General features: G+C 39.5%; 1 protein-coding gene across 1 annotated transcript in view; it reads left to right on the forward strand.

Moving 5' to 3' along the window:
* Positions 1–14,902, forward strand: part of blmh (bleomycin hydrolase) — a 77,318-nt gene that overhangs the window by 28,730 nt on the left and 33,686 nt on the right. The window lies entirely within an intron of this gene.

Below are 14,902 nucleotides of genomic sequence, written 5' to 3' on the forward strand. Positions count from 1 at the left end.
AATTGGAGTACCTGGAGGAAACCCACATAGTAATGGGGAGAGCGTACAAATTCCTTTCAGACAGCTGCGGAACTGAACCTTGGTCGCTGGTGCTGTAATAGCGATTATGTTAACTGCTGTGCTACTGTGCCACCCGGAACGAGTCTTTGTTTACCTAAATTTGATTTTAATTTCAAAATGGAGCCTCCCTTAAAATAAGGGAAATTTTTTGGTGATCTAATATATGGTGCATTCAAGGTGCATAAATTTTATTGAGTGAATTCTTTACACCTTACAAGGGAATATTATTTCAGTGGTTTTCCAGAGGAACTGGATAAATCACCAATTATTGAAAATAACTGATGTGCCTTTTCATTGTTGTATTTATAAATGATCGAGCTGGTCAGACATTAGTTCAGTCTTGGTCAGTGCATATTCAAGGACTATAAAAACTATCAGTCAATTCTAGCAGTCAATCAAATGTTTGCCATTAAGTCTGGGTCAAGCTGCATAAATTCCATGGGGCAGGGGCCTTGTCCATACTAAAGCACTCGGTGATACAAAGAGTAGATGACAGTTTGAATTACAGTAGTGCTTACCACAGGGAGTTGCTTTTGTGTAAGATCAAGCCAACTTTTCTCAAAATGTAAGGTTGCAATTTTTCAAGTTAACAATAAAATAACTGAAAGATTGTGGCTCTCAGCACATCCAGTTTTTCTTTGGAGCAGCCCCAGGGTGTGATCTACCCCTGCGTATGTCATTGAGAAGAAAAATGTTTTCTATCATATACTGGTTTAGCCAGTAAGTGGAAAGTGAGCTCATTGCCAAGAAGCAGCATCCAATGGATATGGGCTACGATTTTCAGCCTCATTTCGTTATGCATTTTATGTAGCAGAAGAATTCCAAGGATTTTACCAGACCGAGCACCATCATGCTAAACTTAAATCATAATATCAAAGCACTTGGGCTTAAGTGAACCATATCAGATTTCTTCCATTCTCTGCGGGATGTGGAAAATAAAGAACTTTATTCATTTTTAAATTCTATAATTGTTGGAAGTTTTATTTTTACAATTTTCCATGTACTAATTTCCAAGGGGTGTAGAATGGTTTGTGAAGGGCATGTCAATAATGTTATAGGAAAGTATGTGAGTGTGTGTGCAGCTTCTTACAACAGTGCATTAAGTATGTTTTAAATAATTAGAGGAATGGGATGTGGTTAAACCACAAAACTTTCCTTAACCTTGCCGTTTCTCCTGCCCAGTCTTGGTGCCCCTGTATGCAGCTATTCGTATTTCTTGCCAGTCTTCAGACATAGAACAATGCAGCACTGGAATGGGGTCTTCAGCCCATGAGGTTATGCTGGACAAATTAAACTAGTAATTAAATGTCTAACTGATCTCTTCTGCCTGCACAGTATCCATATTTTTCCATTCACTGCATACAACCTTGAACTCAACATCAGTACTCTCACCTTAAATGTTTGTCCTGAAGAATTTAGATATTTTGATCCTGGGGGAAAGGTACAGGTTGTCCTAATTATGGAAGATAGAATGTTCAGTTAATGTTATGCTAATGTGTTATTTTAGTTAATTTCTGCTTGGGGTGCAGGCGGTATTGGCAAGGCCTGTGAATGTGATGCACTTATTTTCGGACAGATAATTACTGGGCTACTTTAAGAATATTAAAAGCCTTTGATAGAGGGCTGGACTGGAACAAGGTATTAGAAACCAGTTATCATTTTCTTACAATCCAGAAGAAGTATTCAATTCAGTTGTTACATTCTGAATCAAAGTAGTCAATAGCAAAAATCTGCAGATTCCAGAAATCTGAAATAAAATTAATGTTGGAAGCATGTAGGGAACCGTCATAATTGATGACCCTGACAGCAACACCTATGCCTCATGAATATATGATATCTTAACACAGGTAATTTAGGCCACGAACTTATCAGTCACCCCTGATGTGTAATTAACTGATGAGTTATTAACTTCAAACTTTCTGCATAATCATAAGAGTTGAATTGCATGTGCATGTAACGAGAGCTGTATAACGCATCTCCTTCTCTTAGGCCACAAAATTATCAATCACCCCTGCTGTGGACACTTTCTGGAGGTCCAAGATCTGTATGCTCTGACCGCTGAACTAAGTGTGTAAATGTAGGAGGGGACTATGTTGAAAAATAAATGTGCTAGGTTTTTTGAAATTGACTCCTTCTATCCTAGGCCGCAAACTTATCAATTACCCCTTGTAATCCATTCAATGTTGATACTTTGATACATCTAGAAGCACAGTATATCTGTCTTCGGTCTAATGTGTATCTGGCCTGACTGTTTATTCATTTCCATGGATGCTGTCTGAACTGCTGAGTTCCTCCAGCATTTTGTGTGGGTTACTGCGGCCTAGAAATTACCATTTTATGAAGCATAAATGCTCTCCCTACATTACCACCTCTTTAGTAAAAGGCTTAATGGTAGAAATTAGGCACCGTCATTCTGATGGATTCTGGAGCCAATGGAGACAGGGTTTTGGTAGTACTGTGTGCACATGTGAAAGAAAACTAGTGAATGGAAATTTAAATGGACATGCCACTGTAGAACATTAGAACAGATGCTGGCTTTTCTATTGATTAATTTTAATTATTGATACCATGCTGTGAATTGGTTGTATTTGTATAAATCCCACTGCCCATTACTAAATTACAAACATAATGAGTAGAATTCAGACTTGAAACACTTGCTTCACAGCGCCACCTACTGACTAGAACCTGCAGGTTCACTATGATAAGCAACTTTTTATTTACAGATTTTTACATTGTCACATTAAGACTGAGATGAGGGGTCCAGGTACATAGGTCTGAAAGTGGTGACACAAGTTGGCAGGATGGTAAACAAGGCATTTGGCATGTTTTGAACTTCTTTTGAACTTACAGTTCTTTAACATCTTGGACTATTTTTACTGTGCCCATAATGTTTTTTTTTAATCAATTATGCTATTGTTTGCACTGTTGTAACTATATGTTGTAATTATGTGGTTTTGTGCAGGTCTTGTAGCTTTAGTTTTTGGTCTTGTTTTTGTCTGGTGGATTTGGTGCTCTTTTCCGGGGAACGCCCTAGACGGTAGCGTGATATTAATACGCAGCAGCCTCTCCGGACTCTGGATTGGGGATTGCCAAACGCTACATGGATTTTCTGGTGTAGTCTGTCTTGTCATATGCTTTTGTGATATCATTCTGGGGGAACGTTGTCTCATTTTTTAACTGCATTGCATTTGTGGTTTCTGAATGACAAACTGAATCTGAATCTGTTGTGATGTTACGTTGCAGATTTACTTGTTGTTGGAGAGATGACACTTGGGAGCATTGTGTGCATTGCAGATTACTCAGCTATAAGAAGGATGTTATTGTACTGGGAAAAGTGCAGGAAAAGTTCATGAAGATATTCCAGGAATTTCAGTAATTAGGATAGGCTGGGACTTCCCCCCTCCCCCCCCCCCGAGAGTGTAGGAGACTGAGGGTTGACCTATATAGAGGTTAACAAAATTATGAGGGGCATAAATAATGGGGATGGTCTCATTTTGTTTTTCCTGAATAAAGACTAGGGTAAAAACTAGAGTACATATATTTGTAAGAGGGGAAAGTATCTGAGGGGAAGCAGAGTGGTAAGTATTAGGGCGAGCTGCCCAAGGAAGGTGTAGAAGTGGTACAATCATAATTTTTAAAAGATACTTGAACAGTGTTGGGCCAAAAATAGGCAAATGGGATTAGCTCATATTGATATTTTGCTCATTACTGGGCAAGATGGACTGAAGGGCCTGTTTTCCTGCAGTATAACTCTCTGTGACTATTGAGGAAGACAGATTGCTCAGATAATCAAAGTATGGGACGTGAGTGTGTGTGTGAATATTCATTGTCCACAGCCAATGGAGTCCATCACTAAGGACACTGCAATGGGGCATCTAGAAAATTGTCATGTGACATTGAAAGTAGGTATCATTTAATGAGGGAAAAATTGTGATTGAAAAATTGGATAAGGCTGGCATATTTCCTGATTAGGTTTCTCTATGCTAGGGTTCTCAGTTGCTCAGTTTGAATTAATAACCAGCTGTTATTTTGCACAGGTTTTTCATCTCAGTGTGTGGAAGATAGAGAGCTTGAAAGGGAAATTGAGCTGCTAGGACAAAGTCTTGGTCTGTCAAAGGACAGTTAAGAGAGTGGGCAAGAAGATAGCAGGTGGAGCAAAATGTGGGGAAATGTGAAATTGCACCTTTCGTTGGGCAGGGGGAAAAAGACTTTAAACCTCAAGGGTTGAGACAACAATAAACATTTGAGTAGCTAAATCTGAGCCTACTGGTTCAGGAGATGCAGGGAAAATATAATTGAACCAAGTCACAAAAAACAAGGAATAAGTTGGCCTTTATTTCAGTGCAAGTGGAATATAAAAGCAGAGAAGTCTTGATGAGATTGTGTAGACTAGCATTATTAAGAGAACACTGGAAAACAGTGTTCGGTTTTGGCCTTGTACCTAAATGAAATAGTTACCTTGGCAGCAAATGTCCAAGAGATTAAATGAGTGACTCATTCTGAGTGGAGCAGTCTGTTCTATGAAGACAGGTTAGTAAACATTGCCCTATATGCAGTGAAGATTAGGAGAGTGAGAAGTTGTTTTCAATGATCATTTTCATTATGGACTGTGTTGTTTAATCTAGGTGATCATGGCCCCATGACCATCTTTGTTGGTAGATTGGTAGATCTTTGGATGCTGAAGGGATCAGTGATATGGGAATGTACAATGGACTTGAGCAATAGGAGCAGCCATAATCTTCCTGGATGGTAGATCATGTTTTTGGGGCCATGTGGCTTATCTCAAATTTGATTTCCTGTGTTGCTTTGTTGTAATAACACAGATTCTATATTTACAGATTGGGTACCAGACATGTGAAAATCTGAGCAAGTTTTTCTTTAAATTGTTAAAAATGCTGGATATGGAGCAAGGTAGATTCATGGGTATCCAGGGCAAGATGAGCGAAATGAGCTAAATGGCCTTCTTCCTCTTTATATTATTTGGGCTCTTCGATGAAAGCATTCATATGAAGTTTGTCACCCCAGGGTATCCCAGATACTTCAATAAAACATGGTTTCTTGTTAAAGTATAACAGCTGTTTTTAGCAGAGCAGGGAGCACATATACAGCATTCTGGGTGAGCAAATCTGTTGCTACTGTTGAGTAATCCAAATATTGAAAAGGTAATTTTAAGGGAATTTTACTTGCATCTTTTCAAGTAACAAAAGTTATCTCACCTACGAGCTGTATCTAATGTGAGAGCTTGATGGTAGCTTCAGGCCTTACCTTCAAGAGGGCATCTTTAGATAGTCCAATTTTCCTTCACTGCTGGACTAAAGGCCAAATTGAGATGATATACCATATGCAGCAGCCTCTGAAGCAGGGGTTGTTTGTGCAGCCCTTAATTTCTGGAACCAGAATGTTTCAACTGGTCCAAGCTTTAAAACGAAACCGTTAAAACTTATCATTATTTTTCATGTAGAATGTATGCATAGCCTAATTAGCAACTAACTGCCAGTAGGAAAATATGACAACAGTGTGATGGCAAGCTGGAAGCAATTTGGTCAGGGGTTAATTGCTAGCAGGTTAATTAACCATTGATTTGGGATGGCCTCCAGAATTTTGGGATTGTTTAATGAGGGACGATGTATTATTACTCTGTACTTTTTTTTGTAATATTGAAATAGATGGTATGCAAAGGGCATGTTTCACTTCTTCAGAGTGAGAAACTAATCTTGAGAGTGGAAATGAGTTGCTTTGGTTTCTTTTCCAAGTGCCTGCATTCTGTCATTGTTTGAACAGTAAACTTGGTCAGCGCAGCTGTGCTGCAGCTGTTATTGGCATTTAAAATAAAACATCAAGGAGCATGTGTTTTACTTTAAATGCCTCTGACAGTTTTGTGTTCCCTTGTATCTGCTTGCTGTGTTCAAGCATTGCTAATCTTCCCTTCAGATTGTACTTTTGGTCCTGCAAACTTCTTCAGTACCTAGTCTTAAAGAGGGTCAGTGCACCATCATAAACAGCTTATAGAAAAGAGTAAACAGTCGACATTTTGGGCTAAGACATTCAGGACTGGAAAAGAAGGGGAGAAGTCAGTAAGAAGCTATGGGGAGGAGAGGTAGAAGTACAAGGTAGCAGCTGATAGGTGAAACTAGGGGAGGGGTGAAGTGAAGAGCTGGGAAGTTGATTGGTGAAAGAGATAAAGGGCTGGAAAAGGGGGAATCTGATAGGAGAGGACAGAAGACCATGGAAGAAAGGGAGGGGGAGGAGCAGCAGAGGTAGGTGATGGGCAGGTAAGGAGAGATGGGAATAGTGAAAGGTGGGGGGTGGGGGGGACGGTTTTACTGGAAGTTCGAGAAATTGATGTTCATGCTATCATGTTGGAGGCTACCCAGATGGAATATAAGGGGTTGCTCCTCCAACCTGAGCGTGGCCTTATCCTGGCAGTGGAGGAGGCCATGGATTGACATGTCGGAATGGGAAGTAGAATTGAAATGGGCAGCCACCAGGAGATCCCACTTTTTGTGGTGGATGGAGCAAAGGGGTCAGGTGAAGCAGGCACCCAGTTGCAAGAGAAAGTTTCTGAACCCTTTGCAATTATCTGGTCTTCTCCATTACCCATAAATTGTGGTCTGATCTTCATCTAAGTTACAATAATAGACAAACCAAATCTGCCTAAACTAATAACACACTAACAATTGTACTTTCAACATCTTTGTTGAACACATTATTTAATAATTCACAGTACTAGTTGGAAAAAGTATGTGAACCCTCATATTTAATAACTGTTAAAACCTTCTTTAGCAGCAGTAACCTCCACCAGGCTTTTCCTGTAGCTGCTTATCAGACTTGCACAGTGGTAAGAAGGAATTTTAGACCATTCCTCCATAAAAAACTGTTTCAGTTCATCTATATTTTTGGGAAACCTTGCAAGAGCAGCCTCTTCAGGTCATGCCACAGCATCTCAATTGGGTTAAGTTCTAGCATCTGACTTGGTCATTCCAAAACACTAATTTTCTTCTTTTTAAACCATTCTGTTGTTGATTTACTCTTGTGTTTTGGATCATTGTCTTGTTGCATCATCCAACTTCTGCTAAGCTTCAGATGATGGATTGCTACCCTGACATTCTCCTGTAAAATGTCTTGATGCAATTTTGAATTCATTATTCCCTCAATGACTGCAAGCTTTCCAGGCCCTGAAATAACAAAGCAGAATCAAACCACAATGCCTCTTCTACCATGTTTCACAGCTGGGGTGGGTTTTTGGTGTTGGTCACAGTTGGCTGTGCTGAACCATTTTTCTGCCTAGACCCACTGACCTGCACCTGGACCATATCCCTCCATACACCTCTCATCCATGTACCTGTCCAAGTTTTTCTTAAATGTTAAACGTGAGCCCGCATTTACCACTTCATGTGGCAGCTCATTCCACACTCCCATCACTCTCTGTGTGAAGGAGCCCTCACCCTAATGATCCCTTTAACCTTTTCCCCCTTCACCCTTAACCCATGTCCTGTGGTTTTTTTTCTCTCCCCTAGCCTCAGGGGAAAAAGCCTGCTTGCATTCACTCTATCTGTACCTATCATAATTTTTTATACCTCCATCAAATCTCCCCTCATTCTTCTATGCTCCAGGATATAAAGTCCTAATCTATTCAACCTTTCTCTGTAACTCAGTTACTCAAGTCCCGGCAACGTTCTTGTAAACCTTCTCTGCACTCTTTCAACCTTATTAATATCCTTCCTGTAATTTGGTGACCAAAACTGAACACAATACTCCAAATTCGGCCTCACCAATGCCTTATACAACTTCATCATAACATTCCAACTCTTATGCTTAATACTTTGATTTATAAAGGCCAATGTACCAAAAGCTCTCTTTACGACTTTGTCTACCTGTAACACCACTTTCAGGGAATTTTGTATCTGTATTCCCAGATCCCTCTGTTCTACTGCACTCCTTAGTGCCCTACCATTTACCTTGTATGTTCCACTTTGGTTTTTCCTTCCAAAGTGCAATACCTTACACCTGTCTGTATTAAACTCCATCTGCCATTTTTCAGCCCATTTTTCCAGCTGGTCCAAATCCCTCTGCAAGTTTTGAAAATCTTCCTCACTGTCCACTACGCCTCCAATCTTTGTATGATCAGCAAATTTGCTGATCCAATTTACCACATTATCATCCAGATCATTGATATAAATGACAAATAACAATGGACCCAGCAGTGATCCCTGTGGCACACCACTAGTCACAGGCCTCCACTCAGAGAAGCAATCCTCCACCACCACACTCTGGCTTCTCCCATTGAGCCGATGTCTAATCCAATTTACTACTTCACCATGTAAACCTAGTGACTGAATCTTCCTAACTAACCTCCCATGCAGGACCTTGTCAAAGGCCTTACTGAAGTCCATGTAGAGAACATCCACTGCCGTCCCTTCATCTACTTTCCTGGTAACCTCCTCAAAAAACTCTTAATAGATTTGTTAAACATGACCTACCACGCACAAAGCCGTGTTGACTCTCCCTAATAAGTTCCTGTCTATCCAAATACTTGTAGATCCTATCTCTTAGTACTCCTTCCAATAATTTACCTACTGCCGATGTCAAACTTGCTGGCCTATAATTTTCCGGATTCCTTTTAGAGCCTTTTTTAAACAACGGAACAACGTGAGCTAGTTCCAGAGATTTCTGCTGGTCTTTTGCACCTCCTTCAGCATTGCATGTCATGCTCTTGGTGTGATCTCTACAGGATGTCCATTCCTAGGGAGAGTAACAACAGTATTGAATTTCCTCCAATTATAGTCAATTTCTCTTACTGTGGACTGATGGAACACTTAGGTCTTTAGAAATGCTTTTGTAGCCTTTTCCAGCTCCAGCTTTTCTACAATTCTTCTTCGAAGGTCCTCTGAAAATTATTTTGATTGAGGCATGGTGCACGTAATCATAGTTTCTTGAAAAGAGCAGGGTTTGTCAGTAATTTGACCTTTATGCATCTTTTTTTATAGGGCAGGGCACCTCTACAACTTACACCTCCAATCTCATCGCATTGACTGGAACACCTGATTCCAAATAGCTTTGTAGAAGGCATTATACCAGAGGTTCACATACTATTTTGAACCTAGACTGTGATTGTTTAAATGGTGTACTCAGTATTGCTGAGAACAAGTACAACTGTTCGTATGTTATTAATTTAGGCAGGTTTCGTTTGTATATTATTGTGTCTAAGATGAAAATCAGATCACATTTATGAGTAATTAATGCAGAAAACCAGGTAATTGCTAAAAGTTCACATACGTTTTACTGCAACTGTACGTCAAGACTCATCAGTGTATAGGAGACCATACTGGGAGCACCGGATACAGTAGAGGATCCCTACAGACTCACAGGTAAAGTGCCGCCTCACCTGGAACGACTGTTTGGGGCCCTGACTGGGGGGGGGGGGGGGTTTGGGGGAGGGTGCAAGGCACAGGGAGGAGAGATGTGTTTGGTGGTGGGATCCTCCAGGAGTTTTTGTGTGTTGCTTTTGTTTACCATGAGTATGTGGAAGTTAGATTTTTGTTCTAGTTTTGTTATTAGTAAAAATAGGGCCACACAGTTGGCTGAGCATTTCTTTCTGTAGCCACTTGTCAGCTACTGCAGTGGGGTCTGTGAAAGGGTGGTGGTTCATATTTGTTCCTCTGGCTTACTTGGAGGATTTGGCAATGGAATTTCAAAATGGCTAAAATACAAGAAAGGGGTTTTTAGACTTCATTGATGTTGGTCCAACTATTGCTGAATTAATAGCTAAGTGCAAATATTTTATGTGTCGGATTTTGTGAATAAAACATACAAGTCATTTTATGTGCTTAATAGAATCTGCAGCCCTTATTTCCATTACGAGCAAACCAAAGGCAGTTCCTTTAACTGATGTCATTACATCAGGCACCGTCTCTTAAGTAAGCACTGTTTTTGACTTACATAACATAGTTTCTATTATCAACTCGCTATCACGAGAGGGCACAGTTTTATGGTGCTTGGAAGTAGGTACAGAGGAGATATCAGGATAAGTTTTTTTACTCAGAGAGTGGTGAGTGTGTGGAATAGGCTGCCAGTGACAGTGGTGGAGGCAGATACGATAAGAGATACTTTTAAGAGACTCCTGGATAGGTAAATGGAGCTTAGAAAAATAGAGGGCTATGGTAACCCTAGGTAATTTCTAAAGCATATGTTCCGCACAGCATTTTGGGCTGAAGGGCCTGTATTGTGCTGTCGGTTTTCTATGTTACTACGAACAATATGTGTCATCTGTCACCCATTACATTACCCTCCAACAGATAATTGACCTGGAGGTGTATGATATTACAAGAAAATGGCATTGGCCTGGGAAAGTGTTAGGAGTGGAGTCTATGAGGGTGTATTTTGGGACTCTGTCTGTAATTTGAACAAAAACAACATAAAACTAGCTCTTACTGGCACAATAACTCATAGCTAGAATAAGAGGTTTTCTCATTGCTCAGTCCTTAAGTGTCTCTGGTGTTACGTATTCAGGCAACAATAAATATATGAGTTCGGCAGGGGTTTCTTATAACAAACAACACGTTTATTAAACACAGAAAACAAACCCCCCCAAAAGTAAACAAACACTACCGTAACCGGAAACAGCTGCTGAGCGGCAGCCCAAACAGTTCTTAAAGCGATATTGCAAAAACAGTTCTTTAAAGTGGTATTGCCAAAAGTTCGATATGCTCACGGTCCATTTAAAAGGAGAGACTTTATAAGACGATTTAAACTCTCTTTCACGTCACTTGCTTCGATCCCCGACATCGAACTTCCCACGAAGAATTCACGAAACAGAACGGCTTAAAGGCACTGACCTTTCCTTCCACACTATCCTCAATCCTTTCTGGTTAAACCCAGGGATTAACACGAACATAGTCAACGAAATCCTTCCAAATAAGGATCAAAGGCCGCCCCCCGTTTCACCGTAGAAAGCGATTCTCCTCGATCTTTAACTTTCGAACTTCCAATCTTCACTCTCCACTGTCTCGAACTAGCAGAATTGTAAAGAACCTGCTGGCAATGACCTTTTAAACTTTAGGCATTAAATAAAAACTTCATCCTTCAACTAAACTGCGTCATCACTTAAAACACGCAGTGGCATGAAGTCAGCCTGGCAAATCCAGCCACGAACTGCCCCTCCTCAGAGGGTGGGGTCTACCTTTTATAACCTGTAAAAAAAACACGTCACATGATCTCTACTGGCGGGAAAATGACGTCATTCCACCATCACAAGACCATCACCTCAAGTCCAGTATAGCTTCAACCCCAGTCACATGACAAGGGCACCACTGTCATGTGTCACGAGTATGTAACACTGGCCTGAGGAATTAACTTTTTTTCATCTATGGATACTGCCTGACCTGCTGAGTGTTTACAGTGTTTTCTGTTTTAATACCAAAATTCTAGCAATTGCAGATTTTTAAAAATTCCATTACTAAACTGACAACAAATGTTGGCATCACTGGTCACTAATTAAATGAAATTACAGACTATGATTTGTGCTGAAATAACAGGTCTCCACCAGATGACAATTCAATAACAGTTGCTTTTGCAGTATTCTTACTGCATTGGAGGAAAGGTCAGAGCTTTGTTTTCAGTTGATTGTGGCATTTGTTCCTGGAAGTTTGCATTTACTGGATGTTATTGGCCTTGATCTTCTCAAGTATGTCCATTACGTTTGTAAACCTGTCATGGTTTAGGTGAAGAGAAATTGTGTTGAAGATTCCATTAAAAAGTGAAAAGGGAAGCTGGCTTTTTTATAACTATTTGAAAGTTGTGTGTCTGATTTAACAATGACAGTCAACATTGCTTTGAAAAAATACTGCAATGTACATTAAAAATCCTAGCATGCTTCAGAAAGAGAGAAAATAAGTCTTTAAATTTAGTCCTTGTGAACAATTTAGGACTATCCAATGATATATGGTGCTAGAATGATTCTCCAGTTTGTAAGTGAGTCATAACCTTACAAATTAGCATAAATATTATTCATTTATGTGTGCTTATATTAGTCTTGTCTAAATAGTGATATGAATCTGAAATATTAGATATTGATATGTGCTGAGCTGCAAAACTGAAACTTGACCCGCGCTGAGCTGCTTTGAGGTAAACATCTTAAACAGGAGACTGGCTTCTAGTGAACAGTTACTTAGCTTATTTACATTTCAATTTTTTGCATTGAATACTTTTTACAAACCTTTGTTAACATGCTGTAACTAATTTTAGAAAAATTCTAAGGATAAAACAAGTCCATTGAGGATAAAATAATGGCTTTCATCTGTGACACTCAAGGCAGTCTACTCTTTTTTGAAAGGTCATTTTTGTTTAACTTATGTGTAAGCTGTGTCTATTCCAATCTTAAATCTTTTCACAGGATTAGAGATGTAACTAATGTGGCTTCTACTTATTACAATAATATTCTGATAATGATTTTATATTTTACAAACTGTTGTGCTTTAGTTGCCATGAGAACAAAAAAACCCATCACGGCATGTCCATCATACACTTTAATCAGTGAATGGTGCCTTTACCCCAAGGACAGAAGGAGGTGGAGAAAATAAAATTAACACTGAAATATTCACCAGTGATGATCAGCATCCAAGATACTTGCTCAGAAACAAAAGGGATTCTGCAGATGCTCAAAATCTGGAGTAAAACATGCAAAATGCTGGAGGAACTCAACAGTCTTGATGAAAGATCTCAGGCAAAATGTTGACTGTTTATTCATCTCCATAGAATGCTGCCTGACCTGCTATGTTGAGATATTGTTAGTTACTTGCCCCTACCAATTCACTGCTGCACAGCTAAACAGATCACTGCCAGATGGCGCTTATCTATATGGTTGTGTAATGTGACTCTATAATTATTTCTTAAGAATCTATTAGATTATGAAGTTCAAAGTAAATGTTATCAAATTACATGTCTCTGAATACAGCCCTAAGATTCATTTTCTTCATACTCGATAAATCCATAATAAAAACTATAATAGAATCAATGAAAGGTCTCACCAACTTGTGTTCAACCAGTATGCAAAAGGTAACAAACTGCAAGTACATAAAGAAATAATAATAATAATAAATAAACAAACAATAAATATTGAGAACATGAGATGAAGGGTCATTGAAAGTGATTCCATAGATTGTGGGAACATTTCAATGATGGGGCAGGAGTTAGGTGAAGTTATTCTCTTTGGTTCAAGGTTGAGGGGTTCACCTGTTCCTGAACCTGGTGTGAGTCCTGTGGCTCCTGTACCACCTTCCTAATGGCAGCAGTGAAAGGAAAGCATCACCTAGATTGTGGGGGGTGGGGGGGGGGGGAAGATGGATCCCTGATGACATTGCTTTGTGTAGATTTGCTTAATGGTGAGGAGACCTTTACCCATGATGGACTGGGCCATATCCACTATTTTTTGTAGTATTTTCCTACAGAAAGTTCAAGGGCATTGTTGTTTCCATACTTGGCTATGATGTAGCCAGTGAATGTACTTTCCATTACACATCTATAGAAGTTTGTCAAAGTTTTAGATGTTATGTCAAATCTTTGCAAACTCCTCAAGTAGTGGTGTTGCTATGCTTTCTTCCTAATTGTACTTACGTGCTGGGCCTAGGACAGGTCCACTGAAATAGCACAGAGGAATTTAAAGTTCCTGATCCTCCAATGAGGTCTAGCTCACAGACCTCTTGTTTCCTCCACCTGAAGTCAAAAATTAGCTCCTTAGTCTTATGCTGACCTCATCCTCCTCTGTGTGTCAGTTCCCATAACCCTCAATTCCTGTGTCTTTCAAAAACCTATCTCCACAATAGATATATTGATATGGCCTCACTTGCCTTCAGTTATTCACTACTCTTAGAAAGGGAGTATCCAGACACCTTGGTCTTAAATAACTGATCCCTTAGTTTGCAGGTATAACCCCTTGTTTGTGATTCTCCCACTAGTGGAAACAGCTCAACATCTTATCAAGCCCCTTTAGGATATTATGTGTAAATAAGGTCATCCCTCGTTCTTTTAAACCTCAAGTAATATAACCCCAAACTCTGTGGTCTCTTTAAATAAAAAAAACCCTCTCATCCCAGGAATTAGCCAGCAAATCTCCTTTGGTTGCCTCCCAATGTAATAACTGGTCTGCTCTTTGCTTGTCCTTTGAACTGCTTAGTGCTTCTGACATTTTGGGGAATTTTTTAAAATTTCACATTAATTAGGATGCTGATCCTTCTGGTGTGTGCTGCTTGGTTTTGAGATTTATTGTGTTTATTTTATAAACTGTGGTCATTGGCACAGCTCACCCACCTATAAGCTTATTTTAATAAGCCCCTTCCTGCGTCATCATCCAAAAAATGTGCAGATTTATAAGATTAAACCAAGTGATGATGCTGACCTGTTGTCCATCTACTTTTATAGTCATTGTCATTTTGAAGTCAGTGCTTTCCATGCCGAGCCAAATTGAATTTTTAACCTTAAATTAGATCTGCCTGCATTTGTGCTAAATAAAGTGAAAACAGTGAATATGTGAGGATTAAAGCAATTACATTTTGAGTTCATATTTGTGTAGGTGAAAAATAAGTGGGATCATTGATTTCGCGTCACTATTGGGAATGACACTAATTAATACCAGAATGCCCTCTGGAATACTTTAACTTGAGTACTTTTCCAAATCGGTTAATCCATTTGTCAAATCAATCTTAGGATGACATCAAGAAGACTTTAGTTGTTTAGTGTGTTTGGCAGTGCACTCAACATGAAAGGAGAAGCCGATTTCACATACGTTACCCTCAAATCTATCCAAATATAATGCAGTGGCATAGATTGCAAACTAGATATAGATTGA

This window comes from Hypanus sabinus, chromosome 6, assembly GCF_030144855.1.
Source record: "Hypanus sabinus isolate sHypSab1 chromosome 6, sHypSab1.hap1, whole genome shotgun sequence".
Lineage (NCBI taxonomy): Eukaryota > Metazoa > Chordata > Chondrichthyes > Myliobatiformes > Dasyatidae > Hypanus > Hypanus sabinus.